Below are 16,185 nucleotides of genomic sequence, written 5' to 3' on the forward strand. Positions count from 1 at the left end.
CATTTTAAGCTAGCAAGATAGTGTAGTACATAGATATTGAATTCCTTGGAAAGATTTTTTTTTCACTGGAAGTAATGCTTATTTTTAATAAGCTGATTGAAGGATAGAAATAAAACTTTCATCTAATGTATAATTTGTTCGAGCGCGGGCATTGCATCTGCAGAGTTTCAGGGCTTAATGCGCATAAAAGCGCAATTTGAAGAAATCAGCATTCCTGTTTATCAGGCTTAAATATACAATCCTTTAAGTCTACATACTATAACATTTAGTACTGAGTAATTTGTAAGTAGCAACATCTTACATTTACTATTTAATAATTTGTAAGTGGCAACAGTTTGGAATCATGCAAAAAGTAGAAGTATGTTAGTATTACAGTGCTCTGTAGTATATAATATTCTAGGCTTATAAATAAATAGTTTAAACAGTTAATATTGCATTTTTTTTTTATTTCATACAAAGCAGGCAGCAAGCTTATGCAGCTGTCGGATGGTTTGGTATAAACCATCTTTTAGAATGCTGCTTTAATCTCTTGTTATGGTTTTCTGAATTTTTTAAATGTTATTGAAATAATGAGCTATGAGATGAGATTTCACTTTTATCTGGTCTTATTCGCCTAATATAAATTAAAATGTTAAAATGTCCTTCATAACCCTATTAGATTGAGAAGTCATTTATCGCTGTATTTAATGGAAGTACGACAAAGTTCTGCGAAGCCATTTTATTAAATTCGAATTCAAATAAACGGCACTACATGTGCGTACAAATAAAACTGCGCCGTAAGTTGAATTTACAATTTAAAAGTATCGTAGCCAGAGGTACGCTGGCTCATAAGAGCTATTTAATGTCGGCTAGAAAATGACTAATGCCGGAATTTAATGGGCGGTAGAAAAGGAAAGCTCGAAGCTCAGCTGCCGAAAGTTCATCTCAAAAAACATTTAAAATCCTAAACACGCTTTTAATTCATTTGCATTCCTGTTAGCACTACCGGAAATGAGAATTCACAGTAAAGTTCCGAATCATAGAAATTGGTTATTTAATATAAAATACTTTAAAGGTTTAGGGAAGAATATATAGTGGGCAAAATTAGTTGAGATAATTTGCACACTTAGGCTTAGTCTAGGCATTGACTCTTGGTCTAATGCTTTTATGTTTTAGTTCTTTACCATCCAACCACATTTTTACAGTATTCTCAATCATGCTTCCTTTTGTCGTAGAATCCATTTTACTATATTTTTCCTTGAGATTGTGTCACAAGTTTTCGAGCGGATTTAAATGCGGTGAATTTCCAAAGGGCCAATTCAGCACAACCATAACTTTAATTTCCATTATGAATCTTTTGACAGATTTCGAATTGTGGTATAGACCTAAATTATGATGAAAAATCCCTGCAAAGGTTTTCAAGAATTGCATAATCCTACGTTTTAAAATGCCTATATACTTCGATTAATTTATCATTCTGTCAACAGGAACTAGATTTCCAATGCCATCGTCAATGAACAATAACCGCAAAACATTTGATTTTGAGACTAGTATTTCACTATTTCTTAGATATGTTGAGGTTTTATTGATTCACATTTGCCCCATCTAACAACGTTAGGTGTTTGATCATGAACAAGTAAATGAGTCTCAGTGCTGAAAATGACCTTTTCTTCTAGCCATTTATGGTCCAAGATTTCCATTATTTTGGCAAACAATAATCACTTTGCTTCGTTTGATGTGTCGAAAGCTGTTTTACTTTCTCACCTTCCAACTAGCTGGGAGAAGTCTACGCCGAAAGTCTGAAGGATGATTATCAATACTGATGGATTAATAGATCTGTTTTAAGGTCTTTGCTAGTTTTTACTGGATTAATAATGCCATTTTGAAGTAGAAATCGATCAAGTTTTAGAGCTTTTTTTCTTTCCATATTTTCCCTTCCTTCTGGAAAAAATGGTCCAGTTTCATTGTGTCTCATTAGAATTCGAGAAAAGCTCGATTTTACAACACCATCCACCGAAGCAATATTTGTGTCAGACGTGGATAGGTGATTTTTAAGTGCAATAATCTTTCTTTCTAGGCATTATACCCATTTTTAACAGATTACAATGAATGAATGCAAAACATATTTAAAAAGCATGCAAAGTAACTTCATCTAATAGAAAAAAATGCACGAATGATGCAATAATCCTAATTTGTTGCCTAAAACAGTTCTAAGTAGTCAAAGGTATATATCGAGGTGACATTAAAGCAGATAAAATGGCTTTGAGGGACCTGGTAGGGCCACCTTGCAAGCAACTTAGGTAAAAATATGTTTACGAGTGCTCGTTGGCGAAAATTGGCGATTTTTGGAGGTACTACATGGATACCGAGTTTGTGCAATTCTTTGACTTGTGATTGTGTAGCTGCGAGTTTTGTGCACATCGACCTATTTTCACTTAGGAAAATATCAGAGAATTGCACAAACTTGGCATTGCGCACTATCTTGACTTTGTCCATATACACATCGATCTATTTTCACTTAAAAAATCAAACGACCACCCAATTCTGCAGTACAGCCAAACAAAAAAATACATAATCTCAATAAACTACATTTTAAATCAAACAATAAACTAACAAAAAAAAGGGGGGGAAATTCATCTTATGCATCTAAGCACTACACAAAGCAAATACCCACTTATCGTTTTTAGATATTTCTGCGTCTTTAGTCTGTGGCTCATGTTATGTATTAATCGTTATATATATATATATTTTTTAAGCTTAAGTTGTTTTGCTTATTTCAGTTTTGATTTGTAATTAAAGTTCTAATTTTTTGTTGTTGTTTAAAGTGGGTTGTAAGTTTAAATTGTAACTTTTGTAAACTTTAAGTTTTTGGTTAGGCTGCTTTTAAAAGTTCTGAGTTGAACTTGTTTAATTTTAATTTGAGTTTAGGGACTTAAGATTTTTGTTTTTGTTCTAGTTGTTTTGACCCTTAAGGTTGTTTAACTATTAACTTTAATTTTTATTTTAAAACTTTGCTGTTGCACCTCTGTGTGTTAATTTTTTTTTCTTAACTTTGAGTAATTTAATTGGTATCCCTCTTTCTTTTAACGTTAAACGAATACATACTTTCTGACTGGCGGTAGAAGAAAAATAATTTGATTCTATTTGTAATTCTTTTGGATAAATTGTGTTTAGTCTCAATTGGTGGCTGAGGAAACAATTATTACAGTGCTGACATTTTTATTATGTATTATAATGTTGTGTAATTAGAAGCTTCATTTTTTTTTAATTTACCAAAGTCATTTTGTATTAAGTTGGTTCAGAGATTTTCACCCCTTGCCCTCTTTCCTTCAGCGGAAATTCTTATCAGCAGTTGTACTACACCCCAAAATTCCTTTCGGCTAAGCGTTCCACCATGTGTGGGGGGCGAAAGTGCTTGATAGTTTTACCATCTGGGTTTCACGAAAAGAGGACCATGTTTTGCTGGACAAAGCTAGCAGGGTAATGTTCTACAGCATACTTATGGTGGGGGAAAATATACGTTGAGACAGAAGATTTGCATTATCGACTGGGACCCTGGATCGAGGCTAGTTTCTTCCACCTTGTTTCCGTCTGCAGTTATGATGACACATTGGTGTGGCCTTGGAAGTTGAACGATGGAATGGCGAGAAACGGCTCCTTTGGTAGTCGGGAAACCCTTTCCCGTGAAGATCCAGAGTGTGGGTTGCCTTTTTTTGGCTTCCTGCTAGTCACCATCTACGCCAAATTTTCAAAAAACGCGCGAGCTACTAAAACGGCGGCGCAGTGTTTTTCGGGAGGCTTGAGGAGATAGGGAGAGACGGAGACGACAGAAGAGAGACGGAGAGGAGGAATGAATCGACGCTGACATTTTTTCCTGAGGCTTGAGGCAGCTGCAGCGACTTCTTCTATCTTCTGCCTGGCAGACCCCGAAAGTTCGGGAAATATACATCATACTCGATATGCTAAGCCGTGAAGGGAAACTGAAGTGACTACAGATGATAACCTCAACGAACCTTCTTGACGGAATTGCTGTTTGAGCGGCAGAACGGAGCCAGACCGCGACGATGTTGATATCATATCTTGTTTACTTTCAGTTACACTAACTTCTATCTTTTCCTTCCCATAGTTATGCCGAAATGCCTGTAAAGATATCCCGAGTCATATTACCTTCTAAGTCTCAAGATTTTTGTGTGAAATTTCCTTTATGGTGTTGGGGCCCCCACTAACCCTGTTTGTTTAAAGGTATGTTTTATTTAGTGTTCTTCAGCTATGTTCAATAACCAGCCACCACGTTTTAATTGTAACACAATAATGAATGTCATGACTCTCTTTTTATGTTTTGTAATCATAATATATTCCTACCTTAAATAAACGTAAGTTGATTTTATTCTCCTGTTTGTAACTATTGTAATTACCTTTTACACTGGACCTTAAACATAGAATGGGTTTTGTTTAACACAACGCAACTTCTTGGAATTTAAAATTGTTTACTTATCTTGCATTTATGTTTCACTATGACTGCTCACAATACTTAGTATGTTATTGTTACAATATTGATTGATATGTTCAGTTAAGTGACTGATACACACAGTTACCTACCGCATAACACAGAATGAACTTTTTTCTCCAGATGTTTCACAAATATGGTGTTCATTTGTAATTATTAAGTATGAATTTATGTTTTTTATATAACATAAAAATGGTACCGTGCTTTTAGTTGGTCCAGTGTGTTTAAAAAATTCTGTGCTAGTAGTGGTGGCAGTAAATTTAATTAAATGCTTAATTAGTTAAGTTTTGATTTTCATAATTGCTTATGTTTACTGTTTTGATTACTGTTATGCGTTGTGATGAAAATTGTGTTTAATTAAGATTACACATATTATTTTGCTGTTACACTTTTACATGGTTTATCAGTTTAACTTTCACAATGCCTGTAATTCATAAATTAGTAAGGAAGAATACCAGAGCACCTACCAGAATGGCGGTAAATAACAATTCTACTGGGAATCAGACTACACAGCCTACTACTAGTAGAATATCAGTTTTGGGGGCTGATCCCCTTGTGTCTATTCCCACTTTTAGTGGAGGTGAAGGTTCTACACAGCTTAGTGATTTTATTGACAGAGTTAATTTAGTTGCAGCACATGTTGGCTGGACTGATTCTGATAAGTTGACTGCTATTACAGTAAAATTGGAGGGTGAGGCGGCTGCTTTTATTCGCAGTAATCCTCGTCTCAAGAATGAGAGCAACTTGGTTGCTGTAGTGGATGCCTTAAATGACAGATTCTCGACAGTGCACAATTTGCATGCTCATATTAGAGCATTAATTCAGGCTTTTCAGAAGCCTAGAGAGACAGTTAGGCAGTGTGCTGCTAGAATAGAGGCACTTTTATGTAAAACTGTGCCATTGGATAAAATGGAAGATCCAACTGTGGAGAGTCAGAGACTTGATTTACTTTTGTCAGTTTTTCTGGAAGGTCTCCATTTACATTTGAGGCGATTGTTGTTACCTCAGAACCACAAAACATATGCAGCAGCTAAAAGACATGCTATAGCTGAAGAAGAGGTTTGGGTTAAGACTCATGCAGATGAGCTTAACAATGTGCACACTGTTGAAGTTAATGCAGTTTCCACTCCTCGTGTCACAGTTAAGGCTGCACAGGTTAATAGTTCAGAAGACGAACTAACTGCAGCTATCAAGGCACAGCAAGAGAACATTATTACTTTGACTAACATGTTAGGAAATTTGCAAACACAAGTACAGTCATTGATGTCTAAGTCTACAGTTAATAGTAGACAAGTAGGTCCTCATTGTTACAGATGTAATAGGTTAGGTCACATAGCTAGAAATTGTATGGTGAATTTATCTCAGGTTCCTAACAACAATGTCAGAGCAAGACAGTTTTCACGTAACATTGCTAGCCAGCAAGGTAATGCTAGAGTAACACCTAACACACAACAGGTTCCAGGTCAGGCTAATACAAGCAACATGACTCAGTTAAATCCTCAGGCTCCTGTTTTTAGCCAGAATTTAAACTAGTTAGGGTAGGGAGAGGGGGTAGGGAGAGCAAAACCTTCAGTTCATCCCAGGAAGCCCTTTTGAAGGTACCTTCAGTGTATTCAGTTTCTTTAGGTGAAGCACCTCTTCCAGTAGTGAATGGCTCGATTTTGGGAAATAAACTTCTTTTGGATTCAGGAGCTACTGTTAACTTGTTAAATGCTAAATACTGTTAGTGTTTTGGAAAGAAACTAAAAGTTCAACCTTGTGAAATTTATTTAAAAGGGATTTCAAGCAACAAGGTGTTAGTTAACAAGAAGGCCACTTTGCCTGTTAAAGTTCAAGATCAGATCTTTGAAACTGAATTTCTCATTATTGATAGTTTGTCTGATCAGTATGCTGCACTGTTAGGAACTACATTTTTAAGTTTAAACAAACTGTGTATTGATTTTAATACATCTAATTTGCTAGGTCAACACATTTTAGTGCCTTTGCACCTTCACAAGTCTATGTCAAATGCTGATGTTTCTAATAATTGTGCTTCATCTCCTATTAACCCTCCTAATGATATCTTTTGCTACTCTGTGACAAAGCATAAAATTCCTCCTTTCTCTGAGAATATTCTCAAAGTCTCATCTTCTCTTTTACCCTTTTCTCAGTCTTCTGTTCTTATTGAACCTCTCACTCACCATCAGCACTCTAAATTTTGGGTAGCACGTTCAGTCAATAGTAAACATGATAGTAATGAATTTTTCATTAAGGTTGCAAATTTTTCTCCTGACTTCATACACATCAACAAAGGTATGAAATTAGCCACTTTGGCTCCTGTTAATGCCAGTACACCTGATATTCAGCCAGTATTTTCAACGAGTCTTGAGACTGGTGATCAGTTTGAACCCTGGGGAGGTCAGTTTGACTTAAGTCATTTACCTGAACAACAGAAACATGAACTTATGAGTCTCATAGACAAGTATAGGCATATTTTTGCTTCTTCAGTTACTGAACTTACTGGTTGTGATACTATTTTGCATAATATAAATTTAAAGGACAATATTCCTGTCAGACAGAAATCTTACAGAGTTCCTTATCATTTAAGACAAGAGTTAGATAAACAAATTGCTGAGTTGTTAGAGGCTAAAATTATAGAGGAAAGTGATAGTGCTTATTCTGCACCTGTTATTTTGGTTAGGAAACAAGATGGTAGTTATCGTTTGGTTACAGATTTTAGAAAATTGAATGAAAAGACTGTTAAAGATACGTTTCCTCTGCCAAACATGTTTGAACTTATTGAGGGTTTAAGGAATGCTACTTATTTTTCTACATTGGATTTAAACTCAGGTTTCTTTCAAATGAAAATACACCCTGAAGACACCTATAAAAGGGGTTTCACTACACCTTCTGGTCATTATCATTGGACACGTGTTCCTTTTGGTTTGAGAAACGCTCCTAGTCCTTTTCAGAGACTTATGTCAATTGTGTTGGCAAATCTTTCACCTTTACAGATAGGTATTTATATTGATGACATAGTTATAGCTTCTAATACATTTGAAGAACACTTAAACAAACAGGGTTAGTGGGAGCCCCAACACCATAAAGGAAATTTCACACAAAAATCTTGAGACTTAGAAGGTAATATGACTCGGGATATCTTTACAGGCATTTCGGCATAACTATGGGAAGGAAAAGACAGAAGTTAGCGTAACTGAAAGTAAACAAGATTTGATATCAACATCGTCGCGGTCTGGCTCCGTTCTGCCGCTCAAACAGCAATTCCGTCAAGAAGGTTCGTTGAGGTTATCATCTGTAGTCACTTCAGTTTCCCTTCACGGCTTAGCATATCGAGTATGATGTATATTTCCCGAACTTTCGGGGTCTGCCAGGCAGAAGATAGAAGAAGTCGCTGCAGCTGCCTCAAGCCTCAGGAAAAAATGTCAGCGTCGAACCATTCCTCCTCTCCGTCTCTCTTCTATCGTCTCCGTCTCTCCCTGTCTCCTCAAGCCTCCCGAAAAACACTGCGCCGCCGTTTTAGTAGCTCGCGCGTTTTTTGAAAATTTGGCGTAGATGGTGACTAGCAGGAAGCCAAAAAAAGGCAACCCACACTCTGGATCTTCACGGGAAAGGGTTTCCCGAGTACTAAAAGGAGCCGTTTCTCGCCATTCCATCGTTCAACTTCCAAGGCCACACCAATGTGTCATCATAACTGCAGACGGAAACAAGGGGGAAGAACTAGTCTCGATCCAGGGTCCCAGTCGATAATGCAGATCTTCTGTCTCAACTTATATTTTCCCCCACCATAAGTATGCTGTAGAACATCACCCTGCTAGAATTGTCCAGCAAAACAGCTGGACAAGGCTGGCTAGCAGGGTGATTACCATCTGGGTTTTCGTGAAACCCAGATGGTAAAACTATCAAGCACTTTCGCCCCCCATACATGGTGGAACGCTTAGCCGAAAGGAATTTTGGGGTGCAGTACAAATGCTGATAAGAATTTCCGCTGAAGGAAAGAGGGCAGGGGAGGATTTGTTATGTATTAATCGTTATATATATATATATATTTAAGCTTAAGTTGTTTTGCTTATTTCAGTTTTGTTTTGTAATTGAAGTTCTAATTTTTTGTAGTTGTTTAAAGTGGGTTGTAAGTTTAAATTGTAACTTTTGTAAACTTTAAGTTTTTGGTTAGGCTGCTTTTAAAAGTTCTGAGTTGAACTTGTTTAATTTTAATTTGAGTTTAGGGACTTAAGATTTTTGTTTTTGTTCTAGTTGTTTTGACCCTTAAGGTTGTTTAACTATTAACTTTAATTTTTATTTTAAAACTTTGCTGTTGCACCTTTGTGTGTTAATTTTTTTTTCTTAACTTTGAGTAATTTAATTGGTATCCCTCTTTCTTTTAACGTTAAACGAATACATACTTTCTGACTGTCGGTAGAAGAAAAATAATTTGATTCTATTTGTATTTCTTTTGGATAAATTGTGTTTAGTCTCAATTGGTGGCTGAGGAAACAATTATTACAGTGCTGACATTTTTATTATGTATTATAATGTTGTGTAATTAGAAGCTTCATTTTTTTTAATTTACCAAAGTCATTTTGTAATAACTTAGTTCAGAGATTTTCACCCCTTGCCCTCTTTCCTTCAGCGGAAATTCTTATCAGCAGTTGTACTGCACCCCAGAATTCCTTTCGGCTAAGCATTCCATTATGTGGGGGGGGCGAAAGTGCTTGATAGTTTTACCATCTGGATTTCACGAAAAGAGGACCATGTTTTGCTGGACAAAGCTAGCAGGGTGATGTTCTACAGCATACTTATGGTGGGGGAAAATATAAGTTGAGACAGAAGATCTGCATTATCGACTGGGACCCTGGATCGAGGCTAGTTTCTTCCCCCTTGTTTCCGCCTGCAGTTATGATGACACATTGGTGTGGCCTTGGAAGTTGAACGATGGAATGGCGAGAAACGGCTCCTTTTGGTAGTCGGGAAACCCTTTCCCGTGCACAGCCAGTGCTTCCTAGATATAAAGCCGTCGGACTGGTCTGTGACGTCACGAGCACTAGGCCGTATAATATGAAACGGCGGAACTTCCGATAGCGATTTCTCCGTGCATACGAGTATGAATTTGCGTTAAATAATGAACTCTCAGAATAATCCAGAAACTATATTTCCGCAATAAAAAATTTATTTTACTATCGGAATATCTTTGAACATTACAATGCAAGAGCAATAAAACTCATTAAAGATGCATTAAAATTTCATATGTAATGTAATAAGATTTGATACTTAGTCCAGCAAAACTTGATCTTGAATATCGAATTTGGCTTTATAAAACGATTAGTAGATGCTGAATTTTCAAATCATTCAATTAAAAATTAGTTCTGAAAACCAAAACTCCTCAATATCTTAAAAATTTCTGATATGTTGTTTTTATCTCACCTATAGACATAATATGTTTTCATAAAATCATATTCCTTGAAAATCAGAATTTAAAATTTCATCAAGGAAAATTTACATTTATTAGTCTTAAATATACTCTCAAATGTGTGAAAATTATAACATATATATATATATATATATGATATAATTAAATACTCTGGCTATGTTAAGAAAGGATTGGTGGACAGACTTCTTGATTTTCAAGTAGAGGATCATAAGGCAATTTTCCATACATTAAATAAGATTGCGGGAATTTTGCTACACAATGAGGTGTATTATTACATTATTCAGTAACTTGAGGTAACAATTTTGTCCATGCAATATTAGCCTGATAAGAATTTAATTTACAGTTTAATTATATTTGTTTGAGTAACTCGTTCAACTTTACCATTAGTTTGATGCCTGTTAGTAGTTAATAATTGTTTTACATTATGATTTCTTAAAAAGTGCTTAAATTTGGAAGAAGCAGCATTTCTATCACTTAAAATTTTCTTTGGTACTTGAATTTGAAAAATTTGTCTTAAACTATTTATGTAACTATCTGTAGTTACAATTTTAGAAGCAAAAAATCCATATTTAATGAGTAGCATGATCAATAATTAAGTGAATATACATTTTAATATAATTATAATAGTTTAAACCACCAACAGTATCAATAGATAATAATTCAAAAGGTTCACATTAAACCAAATCTCTTTTGTTTACTTTTCTTATTAAACTGACATACTTCGCAATGTTTACAAAAAATTTTAGCATCTTGGACAGACAATTCCTGACCAATAATATTGACAAGATTAATATGAGCCTTTTAAAGTAATTTAGTACAAAGAGAGATTGCTATTATGATTTTGTATAATCCTTGCTTTTTAATAGTTAACACATCATTAATTTCTTTATACTTAGGATAATATATACATTATCTAAATTTTGAAGCTCTTTAATTTCTTCTAATGAGAATAAATTAACTTCCAAACTTAAATGTTGACAAATAGGATTTCTAGTTAACATATCAGCTTCAATATTAGTAGAACTATTTTCATATTTTATATCAAAATTATGCATAGATAATTTTAAAGACCATCTAAATAACCTACCTGTAAGATCTTTAATGTTCTTAAGCCAAACTAAAGCAGCGTGATCAGTGTGTACAGTAAAATAATTACTGAGTAAGTATTAATAAAATTTATCTGCATCACCAATACAAAACATTCTAATTCAGTAATTGCATAATTTTGCTCATAAGACCTTAATTTTCTAGAATGAAAACCAATTTGGATGTAGGTTCCCATCCTGGTGCTTCCAACAGCTTCTTCAGATGCATCTACAAACACATAATTACATATGTAAGATATAATAAAATATGATGGCTATGTTAAGAAATAATTGGCGACCTTAAAATTGACTATCCTAAATTTTGTTTTCTCCCCCCTCCCCAAGTTCATCTGTTCTCCCAAATTCAAGATCTTTCCAAATTATTCAATTATATTTCCGAATTTCTGGGTTTACGCATCCATATTTCTAACCCTGTGATTAAAATATCATGCATGTAAATATATACACATAGTACCTACTAAGTTTTCTCATCGTACAAACTTCTAATATATCACATATATATAATAATATACAAAGATTACTTGAAAGTAACATCCAAGCATACAGTTTATATTTTAAATAAAAAAATATTTTGATGTGAAAAACATTAACATAAATCTAAATTAATTGCTGGTATGTAATGGACAACTATTGCTGTTACCTATATAAAATAATACAGTACAACAAATGAAGTCTTTAAAATTATTTATTTATATAACATATTTAAATACAATTCCATAATTTTTAATATTTTAATACAGAAACAAGAAATTAAATTACAAAAATAATAGAATTACACATATATTTACTAATGCATGTTTAGAGAGCAATTAAAATTAAAGTGAAATGCACTAAAATTATTTTCAGGCCAAAAAATTATATTGGTACATTTCTAATATATTCTTTGTTTGTTATGCTTACATAGCAAGTGTTTTTAGTTTTCTTTTTTCTGAATATTTAGAAAAGCTATCATTTTTGAATTTACAATAATTGTTTAAAAGAGTATTTGTGCATGAGTATATATTTAATAGCTATAATTTTACGTGACTATAATTTTACCTGACTTCAGCTATAATTTTACGTGACAAATGGTTTTTACAGGAAATAATTTTAATTTCCTTACACATAAGAATTTCTAATGTCATAGTGGATATTAAATTACGTTGGTTACATACTTGGAGGAAACTATTTTCATATTCAGGGCTTATGAGCTTCTGTATGACAATAAAATTATGCAGTATTACATTAATGACATCTGGCAGATGGGTACTTTAACCCACCTCTATCACAATTATGAATAGGTTTGAAATTGGGAGGAATTATTAGTGGTTTTTCAATAACTAAATTACCTCCACAGTCATCACATTTTAGCCTATTCATAACTGAGTGGCAACAATATCCAGCCAAGTATGCAATTAAAGGTAATTTATCAACCATAGTTTCAAGATCATTATCTGTGACATTAATATGCTTGAAATTATGAAAATATTTTACAAGAGATTCATGGGAACTATCATTAATCAAATCAAAAGAGTTAGAAAAGTCATCGATAACAACTGTCCCTTTACTTTTCGATATCATAGTTAGATTTAATACAGAACATGCACGTAGTTTGTTTTCTACTTCAAAAACCTGTCGAAGTGATATATGATAATTTGTTCCAGCCATCCTGCGATATAAACTAAAACGATGTTCCAATTCATCTGTCTGAATTTTACCGGGCAAAAAATACGACATGTTGAGTTCACCTAGACAATACCTACACATTTCTATCATACACGTTGTTGTTAATATAAGAGCAGAAAGTGTCTCTTTTGTCAACCTACCCGTATCACTCTTCATTTCTTTCCATTTCATCAACCAATCAAGAAAATTATTTAAAAATACAAACTTCTTGTCTTCATTTCTTTCCATTTCATCAACCAATCAAGAAAATTATTTAAAAATACAAACTTCTTGTCTGATTCATTCCATACTAATAGTTTACAGAAGTCATCACAAGAATGTACCCCCTTGTTTGGTGTTTTAACATTCATTATTGAAAACCACGACGAAAATATTTTAATATATGCAGATGTTTCGTGAAAATTTAACAAATTATGCTTTACTCCTAATTCTTTCAGGCCTTGTGATGTTTGATCGTTGAAAATTTGTAAAGCCAGTTTCACACTTTGATGTTCTAAATTTGTAGGCCACAGAGCTTTACGAGATATTGTATATCCATATTTTAACAAATTACCACTTTCAGCTTCATACATATTTTTTAAAGTAAGAAATGAAGAGGTACATACATTATTTGAAGACAAGTCAAAATTTGGAAAATATATAGCTTGTTCAGGGTTTTTCTGGTTTAACCAGTTGTTACGAACACTTTTAATAATATGAACAGAATCAACTGCATAAAGCAATGGACGAGTTGCATCAACAGGATGAGGAAATACAAAATTTGATAATGGATTATTAAACAGAGATATACATCTTCTATTAATGGAATTATTGTCACTAACAACAACAATTACTTTGAAACCTATTGCTTCAAGACCAACAATTATTTTTTTCAAAACAGTGAACAAAACTTCCGCTGTCATTTTCTTCGATGGTAATATATGGACAACATCTTTAAAGCAGCACAAAATACTCTGTATCATAAATACATGTGCACTAGAAGCTAAGTTATCAACTTCCTGGCCAATTCCAACAATATCTCCACTTTTGTAGTCAAGAAAAGGTCTGATGTGAATTTCATCCATCATTAATGAAACATATAATTCATGCTCTTTCAGATAGCAAGCTTTTTGCTTAGCATATGCCAAAAACAACATATCATCTGTTTCCTTTTGGGGATTTACATTTAATTTAGAATTTATTTTATGTATAGTACTTGGATGAGGCAAAATTAAATTACCAGATTGTCGGACAAATTTATATGCTTGGGGCGATAACAAATAAAACATAGAAGCTAAAATTAAGGTATTGGATGAATATTGACGATTTTGGGGCTTACATTTTACAAGAGAAAGTTGTTCAATCATGAACTCAAATAAAATTTTATCACCTTCATTTGTGAAACTTAAAGATTTCATCAGGTTGATTATAATTTCAATCGAATTCATTAAGTCTTTAGTTTCTAACATTTCAATATGATCAAGTATTTCATGAATTTCATTAATATTACTTACTTTTATAGGTAACTCATTATACTTACTACTGATATGAGTCAATAACTTATTTTGAAACGATACAGATAATAAAAGATCTGCAGTAATGTGGACTGCATAAAGCAATTTTACACATCCATCAGTGCATTTTAAATTCAAAAACATCAAGATATTGTCTTTGTGCACAACGTTCCAAAATGTAGAAAATTTATATTGCATACAACAGGTTAAAAGTTCATTAAAGTCTGAAAATGTCCTCGATTTATAATACTCAGCAGCTGATAATTTACTATGAGCAATAGCTTTCATCATGAGGTTTGCTTCTCGTTCCATTTTTTTCTCATTCGGACTTTTTCTCGAACTACCAGCTTGTGAAGATAAATACGATGGACAGCCATCAAATATGCTAGGAAAAGCGCCTTCTTTTAGTTTTGGTCTCTACAGTGAAGCTTTAATGATTTTCCCATTTTTTTCATCGAAAGCTGATGTTTCCCAGATGAGGTCATCAGGTTGAAAATGTTTATGGCACACCTATTAAGTAAAAGGAAGACATCATGTAATTAACTTCTTAAAACAACCAACTGTAAAGCAAGATTGAATCACTTTCCTTATAAATAAAAACATTCAAGCTTTGGCAATGCTTTGGGCAGGTTAAATTTTAAATGCATATATGCAAATTAAAATTTTTTTTCGAATATTTAAGGATCAGTTAACACTACATATAAAAAATCTGATCATGACAGCATACGACCTCCTGCCTATTCTATGGCTTATACAGCAACGAGCTTCGAAGTATCATTAGCCCTTGATTGTTTGTAAATTAAATGTAATTTGTTGATTCATCAAATAGAAAACTATACACTGAAACCTATTTATACATGTTGGCGGGAGGTAAAAATTATAGCTTGCAGAAAGTTTCCATAGCAGACTAAGAATATTCTACCAACAATTTATTGAATCTTAATAAATTAATTAGGATTACACCTACCCGAGAATATGGAGTTGCTGAGAAGTCCTTCCTAGGTATATTTCTTAGCCACCTTTCTCTAAGAGCATCATTTTTGGGAAAGGAAAATGTATGCACCTTTTCAGTACCTTTATAATTTCCCCGACAACCAGTTACACAGCATTTAAATGGCATATTTTCTGTAAAAACAGTACAAAAATCAGTTATATAAATACTAAATGTTATAAAAATTTTAATTTGCATAATTATACATTGAAATTCGATACACCATAAACCAACGGTGGAAAATTTCAAATGTCATTCAAACATTTGAATAAATGAGACTTCAAGAAATTCGTATCTGAAGAACACCTAAGCTTCTATTAAGATATCTATTATTATACTGAAATTATTACTTGCATCAATGATGATAATTTTGATATTTAAAACATGCTGAAACAGTCAAATGAAAATATCAAACTTCAGGCGAATCATGTTTAGAATATTTAGAATATTGAACAGTAAAATATATACGTGAAATCTGAAGAAAGACTTTGTTTGGTAAACTAAACACTATTTATGGAATGTTAAGATGAATTTACTGCTTTAATATTTAAATACATTGTATGCAAATACACAGTATAAATTTAGAAACCACATAAAATACATCTTTCAATAGTGATAAGTTAATACATAATTAAACTCACAATAAAACAAACGTTTTTACTAGACTGTTCTTCAAATACTGAACGCTTTGATCACATAACTTTAAAAGTTTGCCATTCTCACTTATACTTACACTCATTATACAATGCACTCACATATTAGCTATACATATTAGCTATTATATTTATTCTACACACTCACATATTAGCGTACATACGTTTGTTAACTGATATACGTAATTATTAATTTAACTAGATTTATTGTATAGGTTTACTTTCAATTACATTTTTAAAAACTGTTAAGCTTTGTATAAATGATTAGGTTAAAAATTCGTAAAACAGTAATGAAATAATAAAAAAAACTTTTATAAAAGAAAATACGTAACATTAGATACTGCACACATAAAATTAAAACTTCGG

At 33.1% G+C, this 16,185-nt stretch overlaps 1 protein-coding gene across 6 annotated transcripts in view; it reads left to right on the forward strand.

Annotated features, from left to right (window-relative positions):
• LOC118188177 (uncharacterized) overlaps window positions 1-16,185 on the forward strand; it is a 728,837-nt gene that overhangs the window by 260,202 nt on the left and 452,450 nt on the right. For 2 of the 6 annotated variants that reach the window (XM_085813500.1, XM_085813501.1), the window contains exon 1: window positions 3,428-4,221. The exons of 3 other annotated variants lie outside the window; for them this stretch is intronic. The gene's annotated coding sequence lies outside the window, so the exon portion shown is untranslated. Of the gene's footprint in view, window positions 1-3,427; window positions 4,222-16,185 lie in introns of those variants that run through there. One more of the 6 variants, XM_085813502.1, reaches the window with a different exon arrangement.

The sequence above is a fragment of the Stegodyphus dumicola genome, chromosome 3 (assembly GCF_044657685.1).
Source record: "Stegodyphus dumicola isolate Sdum_Otavi_A_Nest chromosome 3, ASM4465768v1".
In the NCBI taxonomy this organism is placed as follows: Eukaryota; Metazoa; Arthropoda; class Arachnida; order Araneae; family Eresidae; genus Stegodyphus; species Stegodyphus dumicola.